We start from the raw sequence: 8,542 nt of genomic DNA, 5'->3' as shown, positions 1-8,542 counted from the left end.
CCAAGAAATGCTTCAGGTTCTTGAACGCAGTTATTTAAATTTCCCCCAAAAGCTCAATCAGTTCACCTGCAGCTGATCTGGGTGCACTAGTTTGGACAGCCATCATAAAGAAAGTTTGCTCAACTTTAATTTCTCAGTCAGAATTGAGCAAGTGGAACCACTTGAGATGTCTTGAGTGTGGTGTTGTTTCTGCTCTTACTCACTAGTCCTCTTCAACCAGGACACAAGCAAGATGAATTGTTCCTCACTAATTGATGTGGGGAGTCGACCACTGCAGGCTTCATCTTCTCTGTCATTCCGTCTGTTCTCAAAAGGAGTTTTACATTTGTAAACTGTTGGTTTCTTTCAGGACCTTGTCCTCGTACACTTTCTGTGAGCATCAATATTTTAGCCATTCTTCTACTCAAGTTTGCCGTAAATTTTATTATTGTACTTGCTTCAATTTCAGCAGAAGCATATTGTTCTGATAGCCTTTTTTTTTTAAAAAAACTAATATCTTATGTTCTTTAGCACCTCAACAGGGGTGGGTATAAAAAAACCCCTTAAGTGCTCCCCAGTGGCGGCTTCCACAGCTTCACTCTGCTGCAGGCTGTTGAACCCGTCCGCTTGTCCCCAATAAAGCCTGCTTTTTAATCAATTCTCGGCGAGTATGGTCCGTCTCTTCTCATTTCGTGCCTCAGTTTACCTAACAAGATCCTGTTCAAATATCTTCTAACAAGTTGGCATGTATTTGTTTTGGTGCAAACTTGATATGTACGCGTGCTGTTTTGTGAGGTCGTTGCCTGCAGTCAGCTCTGACTCGCAGTGACCTTGTGTTCAACAGCAGAACACATTGTGCAAACCTCACAATTTTTTCTCAGGTCTGACCCCTTGATTGCAGCCACTGTATCAATCCATCTTGTCCGAGGTCTTCTCTATACACTGCCTCAATATTGTCCCAAGCATGATGTCCTTCTCCAGGGACTGGTCTCTCCTGACAACATGTCCAAAGTACATGGGAAGAAGTCATGCTGTCCTGGCTCAAAGGAACATTCTAGTGGTACTTCTTCTAAGACAGATTTATTTGTTCTTCTGGAAACCATGGTATTTTCAATATTCTTATCGGCCCCCCAATTCAAATGCCCTCTCACAGCTCATCAGCTCTTCTGTCATCAGCTCTCAGTGTGCTAAATCCATTCTTGAGATGGTCTCAGAATTCACGTGGCTGAGACTCAAGGGCATATTTTGGCTACTGTGGATTTGTTTTAATTTTCTCCATCATTAACCTGAATTTACATATGAGCAATTGATCATTTCATTCCCAGTCAACTTTGGCCTGGTTGCAGCTGCTGCTGATATTAAGCTTCTCCACCTGGTCTTCCCACATGCGGGGAAGTCCATGTGTATAGTTAGCTATCTTTTGTGTTGTTGAAATAAAGTATTTGCTTTGAACAAGTCCTTGGGCTTGCAAACTTCTATCCTGCAAATTTCAGCTTCATTTCTATCACCAAGTCCACATTTCCCAACTAGTATTCTTTCCTCTTTGTTTCAAACTTTGCATTGCAATGACCAACAACTATCGATGCATATTGACTGCATGTTTTCTCAATTTCCAATCAGACTTAGGTAGAATTCTTCAGTGTCTTCATCACTAGTTTTTGTGGTTACTGCATACATTTAAATAAAAGTTGTTTGATTAGATTTCTTTGAAGTGGGTAGATCTCATCCAATCACATGCAGCATTGGCTTCATGATGGTTGTGTTGCTCTCAGAATGGAAATCACCTGTGCTAGTCCAGGCACACTAAATCATATGATTTTCTGATTAAAAATAGCTAATAGTAGTCCATTTCAACTCACTAATGAGTAGCAGATCAATCTTTATGCATTTCATATTTTGATGACTCCTACTGTATTTAATATCAGTCTTTCCTATCGACTACCCTCAATATTTATATCCTAGACAGTGGTAGAATTCCCATCTTCCATGGGGTGACCATGTTCAATTATTGACCAATGTGCAGCCGCGTCCTGCCTATCAGAGGAGGTGTGAGCATTGCGCTGATGCTGAAGAGATTCCGTGGAGTTTCCTGGCCAAGACAGACATGAAGAAACTACCTTGTGGTTGTTACATAATCATATGTCAACCTGAGGGTATTAAGAGAGAAAACGGTGGAGTTTAGCCCATCAATCTGCTTGCAGCTTGATTGGAGGGCTACTGAGATCAACGGTTCTCTGAAGGCCTGCCTCCCTCTCCCTGCTTTCACCGTCCTGTTGACGAGCCACGTGGAGCCACGCTGAGACCTGGGAGAGCCTGGAGATGCTTCCACCTTCCACTACCACTGGATCCACAAGACTTTGCACCCACTGGCTTGTGATCTTCCGACATTTCACATCATTGCATGTGCTGCATGAGTCTGACAAAGAATTTATGGACTAATATTAGACTTATGAACTTGATCTAGATTGGGCTGGGATGTTTTCTTAATATACCATTACTCATTGAAGGAGCCATGAAAGGAGAGCTGTGTCTCATGTCATGTACCTGTCTAGGACAGAATGCAAACATCTGTCCTAGCTGGTTCTCATAAACCGCTTCGTGACTGCAAATGGTAAGGGAATTGTAGAAGCAGCTGCAAACAGTGTTTCCCTGGTAGAATGTAAACAAGCGGTATGGGCCGAGATACAGAACTCGCTATCAAGGCTATGAGAAATTCAAGTGTGGGAATAGCAAACTTGTCTGGGAACACTGCCAGTAATTAGTACATATAATAAAGCACTGCGGGCCGTCAAGGCTGCTGCAGTTTTGTACCATCTCTGTGTCTACATTGTGCTGCAGTGCTGTGTTATCTGTGTGTGTCTATTCATGTTCTATGTCCATTCTCCCTGCTCAAGAAGCTGCTTCACTCGTTGATATAAAGCTCTTTCTTTTTTGTTTTATTTATTTATTTTTAAACATTTTATTAGGGACTCATAAAACTCTTATCACGATTCATACATACATCAATTGTATAAAGCACATCTGTACATTCTTTGCCCTCATCATTTTAAAAGCATTTGCTCTCCACTTAACCCCTTTGCATCAGGTCCTTTTTTCTCCCCTCCCTCCCCGCTCCCTCAAGAGCTCTTGATAATTTATAAATTATTATTTTGTCATATCTTGCCCTGTCTGACGTCTCCGTTCACCCCCTTTTCTGTTGTCCATCTCCCGGGGCGAGGCCACATGTAGATCCTTCTAATCGGTTCCCTTTCCAACCCACTCTCACTCTACCTTCCCAGTATCATCCCTCAAACCCTTAGTCCTGAAGGTATCATCTGCCCTAGATTCCCTGTGCCTCCAGCTCCTATCTGTACCAGTGTACATCCTCTGCTCTATCCATACTTGCAAGGTAGAATTCGGATCGTGATACTTGAGGGGGGTGGGGGAGGAAGAATGTAGGAACTGGAGGACAACTGTATTCTTCATCGCACCCTGACTGACTCCTCTCCTCCCCTAGACCCCTCTGCAAGGGATCTCCAGTGGCCAACAAATGGGCTTTGGGTCTCCACTCTGCACATCCCCCTTCATTCACTATGGTAAGATTTTTTTTTCTGATGATGCCTTATATCTGCTCCCTTCAACACCTTGTGATCGCACAGGCTGGTGTGCTTCTTCCATGTGCGCTTTGTTGCTTCTGAGCTAGATGGACACTTGTTTACCGCCAAGCCTTTAAGACCTCAGACACTATCTCTTTTGATAGCCGGGCACCATCAGCTTTCTTCACCACATTGCTTATGCACCTGTTTGTCCTCAGCGATTGTATCATGGAGGTGTGCCCCCTATGATATGATTTTTTGTTCTTTGATGCCTGATAACTGATCCCCTTGGAACCACGTGATCACACAGGCTGGTGTGTTCTTCCACGTGGGCTTTGTTGCTTCTGAGCTAGATGGCCACTTGTTTATCTTCAAGTCTTTAAGACCCAAGACGCTATATCTTTTAATAGCTGGGCATCATCACCTTTCTTCACCACATTTGTTTGTTCACCCGCTTTGGCCTCAGCAATTGTGTCGGGAGAGTGAGCATCATAGAGTGCCAATTTAATAGAAGAAAGTATTCATGCATTGAGGGAGTGCTTGAGTAGAGGCCCAAGGTCCTTCTGCCACCTTACTACTGAATCTATAAATATAGACAGATAGATCTATTTCCCCATCCTCATATATATTTGCGTATGTACATGTCTTTGTCTAGACCTCTATAGATACCCTTTGCCTCCTAGCTCTTTCCTCTATTTCCCTTGACTTTGCTCCTGTCCCACTATCATGCTCCATACTCACCTGGGTTTCAGCTATACCTCTTCGTTACCTTACCCTTGATCATGCCCTACCAGGCCTGCCACACCCACCTCACCACCAACTTGGATCCCTTTTTGTACCCTTGTCCCTGGGTTTGTCAACACCCCTTCCTTACCCCCTATCCCATGTCCCCCACAAACTGTTGGTCCCTTTGTTTTACCTCCAGATAGTTCATCCAGTCTATCTTATTTAGACAGACCTGTGGAGATAATAACATGCACAAAAACAAGACAGAGCAAAACAAAGCAACAGTATACAACAAAACAACGACAACAAACCACTGAAAAAGAACAAAACAAAACACATCAAGAAAGAAAAGCTTGTAGTTAGTTCAAGGATCGTTTGTTGGCCTTTACAAGTGTTTTCTAGTCCAGTCTGTTGGGACACCATGCCCTGGCCTCAAAGTCCACTGTCAGCATTCTCTGGAGACCTTGCTGCTCTGTTCCCTGGCTGTTCCGCTACACTCCCCCAGTGCTTTGCCTCAGTGTGGTGGGATCAGGTCGGGCACAATTCCCACACTGTGTCTCTGGTGCTATCCGCGGCAGGGCCATGGGTCACGGAGGGACATCATGTCTCATATTTGGCCTGGCCACGTGTCCTTTCTGTGGACTGGCTGCTCTAATTGGGGTCATCATCCTCAGGGCCTGGTGGGCCAGGATGTGCTCCACTCTCTCCAACTCCCCCTTCATCTGATCAGATATGTCCCTCTCCTAGAAAAAAACTCTTTCTTACACATCTATGACTTCCTCTGGATTTGCTTTTCTAGTGAAGCCAGCCTAACAGAGGTGTGGTGATTACTAGAAGCACAGAAGATGACAGAACCAGGCAGTAGTTCATCATGTTGAGCATGGGGTTGCCATGAATTAGGAGTAAACACAACTGCACCTAACAACAGATGTGGTTTAAATGCACAGAGATTTAAACTTGCAGTCCTTCTGTTACAGCTGTATCCAAAAGGTACATTCAGCTATGACTCTGACTCTAAGTCCCTTTTATTGGTGCTGCTAGAAATTGACAAGGGTATTGGGAAGACCAGCTGGTGGCAAATCCTACTGAGCCTCTGATTTAAATCAGTTACCATACTCCTCTGTTCACTCTCTACACACATTGAAAATGTGCTCTGGCAAGTGAGCTCTTTAAATGTCCCTACCGACACTACCAGGAAATATCTAACACCTGGGACATTATTCATCTTGGGTAGTATAGCATGCATTGCAGACTATTGTGACCTGTTCGGTGGCAAACAAGGGGCACTGAGACCTTTGATGGCCTAATGTACTGGAGGTAGACGGACCATTGTTTCATCATGAGGAGCTTCAAATAAATAATCCTGCGAAGTGGTTATTCAAACCCTACTCTTTATCTTTTGCTGGAAGATGGAGTCAGCTTGTTTTCCCTTAGTGGTTAAGTAAAGTAAGTTGCTATGTAGTCATTCTGTAGCGTGTATTACATGTAGGAGTTTTAGAGCAAGCAAGACCTGTAATTCAATCCTGCTCTGGTACTTGGTAACTTTGTGATCTATAGCAAATACCCAATTACTGACTTTTACGGTTGCTTATGTTATTAAGCTTATAGGTAAAATGGTAGCACATAATCAGTATTTACTGATAGCAAAAAGGCAATTGGATCCAGCAGATAATTATTCATAATTAGCAATAATAAAACAGGAAACTGAAAGCACCTCTGAAGTTTTCTCTAAAGATAAGCTTTTGTGAAATAATTTTCAAATTTTAGATTTTTGCTCTGAAACTCATACATAGATGTGTGTTTTCTGTACTCCAAATAACATCTTGTATATGTGTCAGAATATATGAGAAGAATATTGCTCTGGTTGCTCTCCAAAGTTTACACTTTTCTTCAGATAGTTGTTTTTAACATATGGTTTAATTCAAAGTTCTTATTTTTTTAACGTTTCATTGACAAGCAATTCACATAGTATACAATTTAATCCTTGAATCGTATTAAGGGTTGTGCAATCACCACCACAATCAGCTTCAGAGTGTTAGTTTGCTTGGCTTGGGACTTTATAGAGTGGGTTAAGGCTGGCAGGTGAAAGTGTTAAGCTAATTAGTGTAAGTAGCGTAATTTAGTTGCTGCCTTTCTCTTTTATGCAGAGAATCCTTGTCACAATGCAGAAACTCCTTGACACTTTTCTATCTTAGCCATACTTGACCCCTCTGAGCATGTGAGGGGTTGGAGCTTGTTTGTTGTTGTTGTGGTGTTGTGGGGTTTCATTTTGGTCACAATAGGACTGCTGAAGGAAACCAAGGAGGCCTGGTGCACAGGTGTTACATGATGGGCTGTGACCCCCCAAGGGAGCTAGTTTGAAACACCAGCTTTCCCCAGGGAGAAACTCAGAGCGTGTCCCGCTCAAAAGCTGTTTCACAGTCTGAAACCCACAGGGGGCCACCAAGAGGCAACCTTCACTGCCTGGCAGTGAGTGAGTGGGTGGGTGAGAGAATGAGTGAGTGAGTGAGTGAATGAGTGAGTGAGTGAGTGAGTGAGTGAGTGAGTGAGTGAGTGTGTAAGTGAGTTAGTTAAAGCAACCAGAGCCATTCATGACCCATTGACAAGCAAATGAATTGTGGGTTCCCATTTCTTTCTAGCCCCAATACAACAAACCTAGTTCTGGTAACATGGTCCTGTTTGATTGTCTTAGTCTGGGTAGACTAGAGAAAAAAATCCACATGTGTGTAAAAGAGACATGTGTAAAAGACATGTGTAAAAGAAACTCACATGTGTCTAAGAGAGAATTTTATATAAAGGGTAATTGGGCATTAAGAAAGCATCCCAAGCAAATCCAGTCCAAGACCATAAGTCCGATATTAGGCCATATGTCTGACTCCAATCCATAAAGTCCTCTTCAGACTCATGAAACACATGCAATGACACTGAGTGCACGGTAATGGGTAGAAAGGGTAATGGGTAATAGGAGGTCAGTGAGTAGAAAGTCTTGGATGCAGTGGCATTGCAATCATGTCAGTGTTGGCAGAGATCTCTACGTGGCTTCTCTGGCTTCAGATGTCTGGTTGCATCAGGGCAGACCCATGTGGCTTCTCCAGCTCCAGGTATTACTGCAGTTCCATGGGTCTTGTCCGCTGCAAATGTCTCCCAGGGAGGGAGCCCAGAGGTGTCTCCTGCCTCCAAGGAAGAAATGTATGGCTTCCCATAATTATCAGAAGAAGGTGATGCCCACAAAAAGTTCTCCTTGGCTATGATCTGATTAACAGGCTAGACTCCACCACTTTATGGTGAATCCTCAACTTGACAAAAGATTATCTAACTACCACATTGATACTCACCTTCATGGAGAGCTCCTGAAATAAGGGCGCTACAGAAAAATGTGAGGAAATTGCCTGGTGCCAGTCTATCAATGTCTGATGTCTTAAAGTCTTATATTCAGACAGGGAGCCATCTCAATGAGGTGTCAACTAAGTCCACATCAAAGAAGCACACCAGCCTGTGTGAGCAATCCAAAGGTGAAAATGACAAAATCCAAATATGATGAAGGGAAAAATATCAGGTCTTAATTGGTGAACACCCATTTTGTACAAGGCCCTGTAGGACAGCGGGAGCCCCAAATCCACCTGAAGACAATCTAGTCAAACGAATCCTCTGGCAGATGCTCGCTGGCCATGACAAGGGACCTGCATGGCTTTACTATCAGACAGAGATGGTGGAGAACTTGAGTAAAATGGATCCAACAACGATGTGATAGGACACTTGGTCAGCTGATCTCCCTCTTGACCCAAACTGAATTTACCTAGGCTTAAATAATTCTCGCTTGGTCCGTGACAGAACTTTCTTCTCTGGATTTCAAAATATTTCTGGTTTTCTTTTTTTCTTATCCTATATTTATATTTTTAGATTTTATAGGTAGATGTATGTAGGTATAAAGGAAATATACATATTTGTTTCTTTTTGGTTCTGGTCTTTATTGTTTCTGTTAGGATCCCAGGTTATGAAACACAGAAGTCGTGGATGCAGAGAGACAGAAACTGATGCACTTGACCAATGTCACCATGGGTGCAAGAAGAAGAGTGTGTGCTGAGGGGCATTGAGTTCATTTTCCTGAAGGTGGAACAATGAGAAGAGGGATGACGGTTTGGAGAGGGATGACCACAATGACTCAAAATACGGAGATGTAATCAATGGCACCGAATTCTACGCTTATTGCTTCTTCCATTTCCCCGTGTAACTCAGCGGTAATGTCCCATTGATACTTCTTA

This window comes from Tenrec ecaudatus, chromosome 2 (assembly GCF_050624435.1).
Source record: "Tenrec ecaudatus isolate mTenEca1 chromosome 2, mTenEca1.hap1, whole genome shotgun sequence".
Lineage (NCBI taxonomy): Eukaryota > Metazoa > Chordata > Mammalia > Afrosoricida > Tenrecidae > Tenrec > Tenrec ecaudatus.
Note: the sequence above shows the minus strand (reverse complement) of the source record.